We start from the raw sequence: 12,189 nt of genomic DNA on the forward strand, positions 1-12,189 counted from the left end.
ACAAGTTCTTTTTATAGAAGACCACAAGTTCTTCTTATAGAAGACCACAAGTTCTTCTTATACAAGACCACAAGTTCTTCTTATAGAATACCACAAGTTCTTCTTATAGAAGACCACAAGTTCTTCTTATAGAAGACCACAAGTTCTTCTTATAGAAGACCACAAGTTCTTCTTATAGAAGACCACAAGTTCTTCTTATAGAAGACCACAAGTTCTTCTTATAGAAGACCACAAGTTCTTCTTATACAAGACCACAAGTTCTTCTTATAGAAGACCACAAGTTCTTCTTATAGAAGACCACAAGTTCTTCTTATAGAATACCACAAGTTCTTCTTATAGAAGACCACAAGTTCTTCTTATAGAAGACCACAAGTTCTTCTTATAGAAGACCACAAGTTCTTCTTATAGAAGACCACAAGTTCTTCTTATAGAAGACCACAAGTTCTTCTTATAGAAGACCACAAGTTCTTCTTATAGAAGACCACAAGTTCTTCTTATAGAAGACCACAAGTTCTTCTTATAGAAGACCACAAGTTCTTCTTATAGAAGACCACAAGTTCTTCTTATAGAAGACCACAAGTTCTTCTTATAGAAGACCACAAGTTCTTCTTATAGAAGACCACAAGTTCTTCTTATAGAAGACCACAAGTTCTTCTTATAGAAGACCACAAGTTCTTCTTATAGAAGACCACAAGTTCTTCTTATAGAAGACCACAAGTTCTTCTTATAGAAGACCACAAGTTCTTCTTATAGAAGACCACAAGTTCTTCTTATAGAAGACCACAAGTTCTTCTTATAGAAGACCACAAGTTCTTCTTATAGAAGACCACAAGTTCTTCTTATAGAAGACCACAAGTTCTTCTTATAGAAGACCACAAGTTCTTCTTATAGAAGACCACAAGTTCTTCTTATAGAAGACCACAAGTTCTTCTTATAGAAGACCACAAGTTCTTCTTATAGAAGACCACAAGTTCTTCTTATAGAAGACCACAAGTTCTTCTTATAGAAGACCACATGTTCTTCTTATAGAAGACCACAAGTTCTTCTTATAGAAGACCACAAGTTCTTCTTATAGAAGACCACAAGTTCTTCTTATAGAAGACCACAAGTTCTTCTTATAGAAGACCACAAGTTCTTCTTATAGAAGACCACAAGTTCTTCTTATAGAATACCACAAGTTCTTCTTATAGAAGACCACAAGTTCTTCTTATAGAAGACCACAAGTTCTTCTTATAGAAGACCACAAGTTCTTCTTATAGAAGACCACAAGTTCTTCTTATAGAATACCACAAGTTCTTCTTATAGAAGACCACAAGTTCTTCTTATAGAAGACCACAAGTTCTTCTTATAGAAGACCACAAGTTCTTCTTATAGAAGACCACAAGTTCTTCTTATAGAAGACCACAAGTTCTTCTTATAGAAGACCACAAGTTCTTCTTATAGAAGACCACAAGTTCTTCTTATAGAAGACCACAAGTTCTTCTTATAGAAGACCACAAGTTCTTCTTATAGAAGACCACAAGTTCTTCTTATAGAAGACCACAAGTTCTTCTTATAGAAGACCACAAGTTCTTCTTATAGAAGACCACAAGTTCTTCTTATAGAAGACCACAAGTTCTTCTTATAGAAGACCACAAGTTCTTCTTATAGAAGACCACAAGTTCTTCTTATAGAATACCACAAGTTCTTCTTATAGAAGACCACAAGTTCTTCTTATAGAAGACCACAAGTTCTTCTTATAGAAGACCACAAGTTCTTCTTATAGAAGACCACAAGTTCTTCTTATAGAAGACCACAAGTTCTTCTTATAGAAGACCACAAGTTCTTCTTATAGAAGACCACAAGTTCTTCTTATAGAAGACCACAAGTTCTTCTTATAGAAGACCACAAGTTCTTCTTATAGAAGACCACAAGTTCTTCTTATAGAAGACCACAAGTTCTTCTTATAGAAGACCACAAGTTCTTCTTATAGAAGACCACAAGTTCTTCTTATAGAAGACCACAAGTTCTTCTTATAGAAGACCACAAGTTCTTCTTATAGAAGACCACAAGTTCTTCTTATAGAATACCACAAGTTCTTCTTATAGAAGACCACAAGTTCTTCTTATAGAAGACCACAAGTTCTTCTTATACAAGACCACAAGTTCTTCTTGTAGAAGACTACAAAGTTTCTTAAAGAAGATCACAAGGTCTTCTTATAGAAGACCACAAGGTCTTCCTATAGAAAACCACAAGTTCTTCCTATAGAAGACCACAATAGCTTCCTATAGAAGACCTAATGGTCTTCTTATAGAAGAACCCAAGGTCTTCTTACAGAAGACCAGATGGTCTTCTTATAGAAGACAACAAGGTCTTTCTATAGGAGACAACATGGTCTTCTTATAGAAGAACACCAGATTTTCTTATATAAGACCACATGTTCTTCCTATGGGATACCACAAAGTCATCCTAAAGAAGACCACAATGCCTTCTTATAGAAGAACACCAGATTTTCGTATAGAAGAACACAAGTTCTTTTTATAGAAAACCAAAAAGTCTTCCCAAAGTCAACCATTCACTATGTAGAATGGTTGATAACATTAAAAACACCAACAAATATACATATGTCTTCCTTATAAATATCTGGTAGTTTTTTAAACACTTTCATGTACAATATTATCAATTTCCAACCGAGCAATCTCAGGTGTTATCAGTTTGAACTAGCCTCATATAACATGTTCCACATTAAGTATGGTTTATCTCTGCAACATTTGAGATGAGATCAATGCCGTGAGAGAGAAGTGTCCAGCAACACTACATTGCAATCTCACAAGTCTCCACAGATTTATTCCAACATCAAGATCCGCAGATCCGCCGATCGCGGTAATGCATCCACATGACAATCTTTTTTCTTTGTCAAGAAATCTACATCAACATCAAATCCATAGCTGCTTGGTGTGTGTGTGCTCGCTCACTGGGGTTCGTGGTTCGTTTTCAACATTTGGAGATTTCAGTTAACGCTGAACATTCATATCAACAACTACCTCGAATACGGGAATCGAAAGCGCAGAATATCGTTGCAACCGACCGACGTAACGACAATAGCGGGTTTCTTGTGTAATTGAACCAAAGTTTTGTTTGATTTGTCTATCATTGAGATACGATTTTTGTTTTTGGGTAAAAGATCCGTTCATCGCATTGTAGACCAATCACCCGACCAACAAACAACAATACTCGCCCATTGTAAATTGGTTTTGAAAAAAAAAAAAAAAACAAACAAAATTGTTCAACTAAATTGAGCTGATTGAGGCTATGTACATAAATAAACAAATAAATAAATATTTCTTTTAAGTGCGTGTTATAAGCATAGTCCGAGGGTATGGATGCATGGACAGACATAGTTACTGACTACTGTTATGCTGTTGTGATTTTCCGTTTGTCCAACAAAACTGCCAACAATGAAATGAATTAAACTTAAAAAAAATAGTTTTTATTTTTTTGTGTTAATTTGTTGCTTTTCTCTCTTTGTTATGATATGGGTGACTGTCTGCCTGTCCAACTGTCTTGACTGACTAAGTGGCTGCACAAATATTGGCCTAAACTTATAAACCAAATAATAAATAAAAAAAAAAAAAACAAAAAAAGTTTGAACTAAAATCGTTAAATGATAACAACAACACCCAATCTGTTTGTTTGTCGCTCGTTTTTTTGGTTTGTGAAGGTGTAAAATATTGCATTGTTGCACAGTGTTTCAAGAAAATGTAAAATATGACTGATTTAAAAATCTCAACATTTTAAATTATTCCTATAACAAAAAATAAAAAAAAAAAAATAAGATAGTTAATCGTCCCTAATGGAGTCGGATGTTGATTTTTTGTTTGGAAAATTTATAGCCTAACACATTCGGAATTATGAAGAGAATATTCAACAACCATTCAACTTATGGCGAAATTGTCATTACAATTTTTAATGCATTTGTTCTTAAAAAGCACAATGAACATCCAAAGATACACCAAACAGTTCCCACCTCCATTTGACCAACATTTAAATTTTTTGTTATTACAACCCACTGTGCTGCCATATTACGATGCCTGTTTTTTACCAATAAAATGAATTTAAAACCCCAGCTGCATCGCACGCACTGTTTTAAAACAAAACCACTTGTATTGCACATTCTCTTCAATTCCCAGCAAAACTTGGAATATTTATGTAAAAAAATACCAACAACAACTGCAGCTACAAAACAATTATCGACTGGTAAAAAAGAAGGCTTGTACTTAGTGAATTTTTTTTTTTTTTGGAAAAATGTATGCCAATTTTGCAAAAACTTGTGTGTTTTTCGACATTTCATGAACTTCCCATTTTTAGTAATTTTTTTTTTGCCGCCATAACTTAGTTTTTGCTTGCATGTACTATGTCGAAATGGAACTACTATGTTCATACGTTGTTGTACACTTCCGGGTTAGTGTCGGCCGGCTGGTTATGTTTTGCTTTCCCCCACCACGTTATGCTTGCAAACAGCAGGCGCTCGTGGTCGTTTTATGCGTGTGGAATTAATATAAAAAAATTAAGGAATACTAAAATTATATTATTCGTAAAATTTCTTGCTTACAGTGGCTCATGGATAGGTGATTGTAACAAAAGACATAACAATAATAACACTGTACAACAAAATTGAACTTTTTTTAAATTACATGAAACCCTGCACAGATTTTGAAAGAGGACCGAAAAAACGAAGCACGTGTATTGGCGTTTTGAACGTTTACGTCGGGAAGTAACGTAAATGGGCGTGGAAAGTTCCGCCGATTTCTACAGGTTTTGAAATATTCGACATCAGATTAATGTTCAGTCAATTTTGTCAGAGCAGGAGTAGCTGCCACCATTATAATATTTAGGACCATGCCAAAACCATGGATGTTAGGAATCGTATGTTACATATATATTCACTGGACAATATCCGTAGACTATCCCGGCATTTTCACATACAATATCAGGAACCTATAACTTATCCTGATGACGTTATTTAAGTTTATAGTACTAAAATACATAATTTTTCAAAGTCCGATCTGGGTTACCAATATTTTCCCTATGTATATTCACCATAGATATTTCAAAAATAGTTTAGATCGAGCACACATAATCTTCTGAAAGAATTTATTATGAAAAACATCAATAAAATATACTTTGTGACCGCAGATAACGAAAATGTGAATAAAAACGGTAGAATATAGTCCTAAATCATATATAAAAAGCGAAAGCTTCTAAAGATGTTAAATATTATAGCTACAAATTTCTTTTGTTCAGAGACTTATCATGAAATTTGATTTGGAGCATTTCTTCTTTTGACACAATCCCCAAAAAGTGAAATATTTTAGGAGATTTTGACTCAGTATGGAACAAATTTTAATTAAGAGTCTAATAGTTTAACAAATAATTTGTACCTATAATATCTAATTTTGTAACGAAATTTTCTTAACAAAGTATTTTACTTAGATATCTGGTTTGTTCAGGGACTTACAATGAAATTTTGTATAGAACATTTCTTCTTTTAACACCTTTCGTCTTAAACTAAATTTCATGTTACTTTCATGCATCAACTCGAAAAAAGAACAATACAAATTTATTCAAAAAATATTTGACTGTTTTGTTGGCAAATTTGATGTATATATTTTCCTGATATATATTGTAAATACATATTTCATTTATTCGGCGACTTATATTGAAATTTGATGGAGATTATTTTTGTCTTTGACGTCTTCTATGTAGAATGAAGTTTTGTGGGACAAAACTTAATAAACTCAGATAAAGTACAACATTAACCCTAAAACGTGATTTTACTTTTGGCAGATTCCTGGCGTTTAGGTACGATTTAGAGTTTTGGTGTATTCGGGGACCTATAGTAAAATTTTATTACAAATAATTTTGTGGAACATATTGATTTGATACGATCACATTTTAAAGGAGTTTTTAAACGTTTCTGAAAAAAGGAACCAAAAAGACCCCTTTGGTAACTCGCATGAGGGTTAATTTTTTATAAAAAGATACCCCGCATTGTTGTCAGTAATATTGCCAAAGACACTTTATACCTAAAATGCAAGGGTTCCAAGGAATCTGATGTCGAATATTTCAAAACCTGTAGAAATGGGCGGAACTTGCCACGCCTATTTAGTTTACTTCCCGACGTAAACTTTCAAAACGCCGATACACGTGTCTTCTTTTTTTCGGTCCTCTTTCATAATCTGTGCGGGGTTTCTTGTAATTTTAGAAAAAAATCGATTTTGTTGTACTGTGTAATTATAATAACAAGTAAGAAAGTATCAGTCAGCTGTGGCGACACAGATATAACCTAAGTGTCGGACTTAAAGAAAAGAAGCAAACACAATACTTCTGACGTATGTAGGTTTTTTTTACTTTTTCAGCCAATTTCTCAGGAAGTACGGATTGCAATGCAACCGAAACAAGAAAAAAGAATCAGTCGGCTTTGCCGAAAGATAAATGAAACGCTTTTTTCTCAAAGACGTATGTATTTTCGGCGTATGAACCGACAAAAATATGGATTAGGAATTATGCTCAAAAATTTTACGGGGGATGTACCTAAAGGAATGGAGCGACATAATCCCTTATCACGATATCTATCGAGAGGAATGACTTCCAACATTCCTCTCGATAGATATCGCGCCAACCTGTCATTTCAGTTGGTCACTATACAATTTAGAGCTCTTGTACCATTATATCAGGAAACATGTATTTGCTTACGAAAAACATAATATCGCTGTAAACAGGGTCACTTGGAGTACCTTTGGTAAAAATTTCCAAAGGAGCCCCAAACAAACCCTTGGGTATTTTATGAGAAGTACTGAAAGTCTTCTATGAGAAGACTTACCACACTTTTATGAAAAGATCTCTAGGTTTTCTATGAGAAGACCCTTTAGGACCTCTATAAAAAGAACTGAAGGTCTTTTTTTAGATGTTCTCTGGTTTTCTGTGAAACGACCTCTAAGTCTTCTATGGAAAATCTTAAGGTCTTCTATGAGAAGATTCTAGGGCTTCTATGGGAAGAACCATGTCTTCTATGAAAATAGCAATTGGTCTTCTATGAGACGATTGAGAAGACCTCTAGTTCTTCTATGAGAAGACCTCTTCTCTTCCATGATAAGACCTCATTCAATGAGAGCACTGGGACTTCTATTAGAAGACCTGTACGTCTTCTACGAAAACACCTCTAGTCTGCTATAAGACTTCAAAAACTTGAGGAGAACCACTAGATCTTCTATGAGAAGACCACTAGATCGTCTGTGAACATAAAAGCTGTGTTCCTTTACTTACCTGAGGTTACCATTTTTACCATTTGTTACCATTTTTAACCTGCAAAGCGTTCCTTAACCCCGAAAAGTGGCAAAACTAGAAGCAATTTTTAAGAGAGTGAGAGAGGAGAGAGAGCGAAAATGGCTTCCACTTCTACCACAGGGTACCAGACAAATTTCTGCAGGTAAAAAATGGCAGAATTGATTTTTCGACTTTTGTTTGACGAAAGAAGAAAAAGTCGAACGCTGACAAAACTAAATTAAAAACTGTGAAATAAAAGACGAAAATTGATTTTTTATGTTTATTTTTGACATTGCTGCCAGATCTACTTTTCTGGTAAAAATGTTCATGAGAGAACAATTTTGAGCAATTTTGTCACTTTTCTCTTTTACCACTCTTACCATTAAAAAAGTAAAGGAACAAAGCGAAAGTGTGTACAAAATATTTCGAGATCCAAAGTTTGGACAAAATCGGTTGCTCTGTTTATGAGATATCGCGGGTACCATTTTAGCGAATTTTTCGTGGGGGAGGTACGGGAAGGAATGGACCTACAAGCACCACCTTCGAATTTCATCTAATTTTCGAGGAAATATTACAGTATGCAAAGTGTTGACCAACGCAGTATTCGGTTCGAGAGTTGTCGTGCGCACCAGCCACTACACATGTTGGACTTGCCACTCAAAAACTTGTACCATCATATTCGTGACTTTGAGTGCAATATGTTGCAAGAAAAATCAAAACCATTCGACAGGAGTAACTAAACTGCACTTTTCTGAAATTTTGTTTGGGAGGTATCCGAGGGAGTTGACATATGTAGTCCATATTCTAACCGGATCTATGTCTCGTAGAAATATTACGATGTGCAAAGTATTGATAAAATCGGTTACTGCCTTCGCGAGTTATCGTGCGTGAAAAGTTTTGATCTATTGTGGGAGAAACACCCGAGGGAGTGGACCGACATGGCCCATTTTAGAACTTTTTTTCATTTTGCGCAAAATATTATGCCTGCCAAATTTTGGATCGAATCGGTTAATCCGTTCGAGAGTTATCGTGCGCTCCATCCACTACTCATGCTGGCCGTAGAGGGTTTTTACAGCTTTCGGGCCATTTTCCCAAGAAGTATGGAGTTGCCTCTAAAAAAAAATTGTACCGTCATAATGGGGGCAGCGAATGCAAGTTGTTACAACAAAAATCAAAACGATTTGAGAGGAGGTCTTAAACTGCACTTTTCTGACTTTTTTTGTGTGTTGGGGGTATCCAAAGGAGTGGAACGAAATAGTCCATTTTCGAACTTGATCTATGTTTTTCGAACTTTTGTGAGGGAGGTACCCGGTGGAGTGGACCGATATGGGCCATCTTAGAACTTAAACTAAGTTTGGATAAAATATTGCGAAAGCCAAATTCTAGACCAAATCGGTTAATCCGTTCGAGCGGTATCGCACGTTTCAGCCAGCCAAAGATTTTGGGCCAGGGCATGCCCCCCGAAAAAAATTTCGGCGTCATAACAGGCTCCGCAAGAATAACTTTTTGGAAAAAAATTGTCAAAACTATCCGAGATGAGCTGTTAAACTGCACATTTCCCAAATTTTGTGTGAGAGGTACCCGAAGGACGGGTCCGATGTAGGCAATCTACTAACCTGATACATGATTAGATGAAGTAAAACCATGTGCAAAGTTTGGACTAATCAGAAACTCCCTGCTACAGTTATCTTGCTAATTTGCTATATTAGTTGGTGCCGTTAGGGATTTTTGGAGCTTTTAGGCCATTATCTTAGGAAGTATTTGTACCGTCGTAAAGGGGACCGAGAGGTGTTCTGAGACTTCACTGACCGAACCCCATCTAGGTCTGAATGTAATATTACCATATGCAATGTTATGACCAATTCGGTAACTTGCTTCGAGAGTTATCGTGCTCACCATTTTACAGACAATTTTTGAACTATTATAGGAGAGGTACTGGAAGGAGTGGTCCGATATTGCCCATTTTCGCACTTAAACTATGTTTGGACGACATATTACGAATGACAATTTTTGGACCCGATTAGTCGCTTCGTTCGAGAGTTATCGTGCCCACCAGTCAGATAGACAGACGGACGGACTGACATTGCTCAATCTACTCCAAATTGTCTGAAAAAGATTTCTTCCAAACATACTTGGGATCTAAAACCATTATTTCGATGAGGTCGTAACAAAATGTATATACCCTCTTTGGCCTAAAGTCTAAAGTATAAAAATAATAAATAAAATACATAAATAAAAATAATAAATAATAATCCCTTTAGAGAAAACGTCATGGTCTTCTATGAAACATCGTGGTCTTCTATGAAAAGATCTCATGGTCCTCTACAAGAAGGTCTGATGGTGAGACATTGTGGTATTTTATGAGAAGTATTGAAATTCTGCTATGAGAAGACTTCACACTCTTTTATGTAAAGGTCTCTAGGTTGTCTATGAGAAGACCTCTATGTCTAGGTCTTCTATGCGAAGAGCGCTAGATCTCCTGTGAGAAGTCATATCAATATTTTATGAGAAGACCTCTAGGACCTCTATAAAAAGAACTGAATGTATTTTTTAGAAGTCCTCTGGTTTTCTGTGAAACAATCTCTAAGTCTTCTATGGAAAATCTTAAGGTCTCCTATGAGAAGATTCTATGGCAGCCAAGATCACCCATATACGCTAACGTGACTGCAACAACAACATATGTTCTCTTTGTTCTCATCTGTCGTGGTTTAGCAAAGGTAAGAATCGCTCAGAGAGATTAATGCACAAAACATGTTGAGTACCATGGTTCAAGGGTTTCTATGGGAAGAACCATGTCTTCTATGAAAATGCCAATTGGTCTTCTATGAGAAGACTGAGAAGACCTCTAGGTCTTCTATGAGAAGACCTCTTCTCTTCCATGATAAGACCTTTTTCAATGAGATCACTGGGCCTTCTATAAGAAGACCTGTACGTCTTCTACGAGAACACCTCTAATCTACTGTAAGACTTCTAGAACTTTTAATTAGATGGTATGTAGGTCTTTCTTGAGAAGAACTCTAGATCTTCTATGAGAAGACCACTAAGTCGTCTGTCTAGGACTTCTCTGAGAAAACCTGTAGGCCTTCTATGAGAAGAACTCTAGTCTCCTGTAAGAAAGGCTTGTGGTCTCCTATGAGAAGACATCTAGGTCTTTTATAAGAATATGTCTAGATCTTTTACGAGAAGACCACTCGGTCTTCTATGAGAAGAGCACTAGTCTTCTATGAGAAGAGCACTAGTCTTCTATGAGATCACTAGGTCTTCTATGTCAAGTCCACTTCTGTGAGAAGACCTTTAGGTTTTCTATGAGGAGACATTTAGGTCTTCCATGATACGATTTTTAAATCTTTTATGAGAAGAAGTCCTGACCTTCTATGAGAAGATCTCTAGTCCTCTATTGGAACTCTCTAATTTTCTATGTAAAGACCTAGAGGTCTTCTATGGAAACTTGTTCTCTATGGGAACTCCTGTAATCTTCTATGAGAAGAGCTCCAGTCTTCTATGAGTCCACTCTGTAGGTCTACTGTGAGAACACCTCATCGTCCTGTGAGAGAAGACCTCTAGGTCTTCTGTAAGATGACTTCTAGGTCTTCTATGAAATGACCTCTAGATCTTCTGTGAGAGGACCTCTAGATTATCTGTGAGAAGACCTCATGATCTGCTATGAGAAGACTAGTATAGTCTTCTATGAGACCACTAGATCTCCTAAGAGACAACTAGTATCCTAAGAGAAGAGCTGTAGGTATTCTATGAGAAGTCTTCGTCGTCTTGTGTGAGAAGACCTCTGTAAGATGACTTCTAGGTCTTCTATGAGATGACCTTTAAGTCTTCTGTGAGAAGACCTCTAGGTCTTCTATGAGAAGGCCTCTAAGTCTTTTATTAGAAGACCTCATGGTCTTCTTCTATGAATAGGACCTCTAGGCTCTTTAAAGAAGACCTCTGGTCTTCTATGACAAAAACATTAGGGCTTCTATGATAAAAACCTGTAGGCAAGCTATGAGAAAACCAATAGGTCTTCCGGTTTTTATGAGAAAACTTCTAGGTCTTCTTTTCTTCTATGAGAAGATGTCATGGTCTTACCTGAGAAGACCTCTAAGTCTGAGAGACCTCTAAGTCTTCAATGCGAAGATGTCTAGGTCTTCCTTTCTGCTATGAGAATAACGCATGGTCTTCTGTGAGATGACTTCTATGAGAAGACTTCCAAGTCTTCTTTGCGAAAACATCTAGGTTTTATTTTCTTCTACGAGAAGACCTAATTGTCCTCTGTGAGAAGACCTCTAAGACTTCTTTGAGATGACCTCCAAGTATTCTATGCCATGACCCCTTTGTCTTCTTTTTTTCTATGAGAAAATCGCATGGTCTTCTGCGAGAAAACTTCTACGAGAAGACCTCATGGTCTTCTGTGAGAAGACCTCTATGTTTTCTATGAAAAGATCTCATGGTTCTCTATGAGAAATTTTCTGAATATTCTATGCGAAGGCCTTTAGGTCTTCTATAAGAAGACCTCTCATGGTCTTCTACGAGAAGACCTGTAGATCTTATATGGGAGAACTCATCGTCCTCTGTAAGGAGACCTCATTGTTTTCTATGAAAATACTTTTTCTATGAGTAGATCTCTAGGTCTTTAATGAGAAGTCCTCTGGGAAGACCTAATGGCCTTCCAAGACTCTATGAGAAAACCTAATATTCTTCTATGGGAAAACCTGTAGGTCTCATATAAAAATACCTCTAGTCTTCTATGTAAAGACTTCTAGGTCTTCTATAAGAAGGTCTCTATGCCCCTACGATCTTTAGGTCTTTTATAAGAAGACCTTTATGTATTTTAGGTCTTCTATAAAAAGATTTCTTAGGTCTTCACCGAAAGGAGCTCTAGGTATCTTTGAA

At 36.2% G+C, this 12,189-nt stretch overlaps 1 protein-coding gene across 7 annotated transcripts in view; it reads left to right on the forward strand.

The window, feature by feature from the left end:
* Positions 1-2,851: 2,851 nt before the first annotated feature.
* GLaz (Glial Lazarillo) overlaps positions 2,852-12,189 on the forward strand; it is a 35,822-nt gene continuing 26,484 nt past the window's right edge. For 2 of the 7 annotated variants that reach the window (XM_073990483.1, XM_073990485.1), the window contains exon 1: positions 2,997-3,096. The gene's annotated coding sequence lies outside the window, so the exon portion shown is untranslated. Of the gene's footprint in view, positions 3,357-12,189 lie in introns of all 7 variants that reach the window. The other 5 variants (XM_073990480.1, XM_073990481.1, XM_073990482.1 and 2 more) reach the window with 5 other exon arrangements.

The sequence above is a fragment of the Musca autumnalis genome, unplaced genomic scaffold (genome assembly GCF_047663935.1).
Source record: "Musca autumnalis isolate F117 unplaced genomic scaffold, ASM4766393v1 scaffold_5, whole genome shotgun sequence".
Classification (NCBI taxonomy): domain Eukaryota; kingdom Metazoa; phylum Arthropoda; class Insecta; order Diptera; family Muscidae; genus Musca; species Musca autumnalis.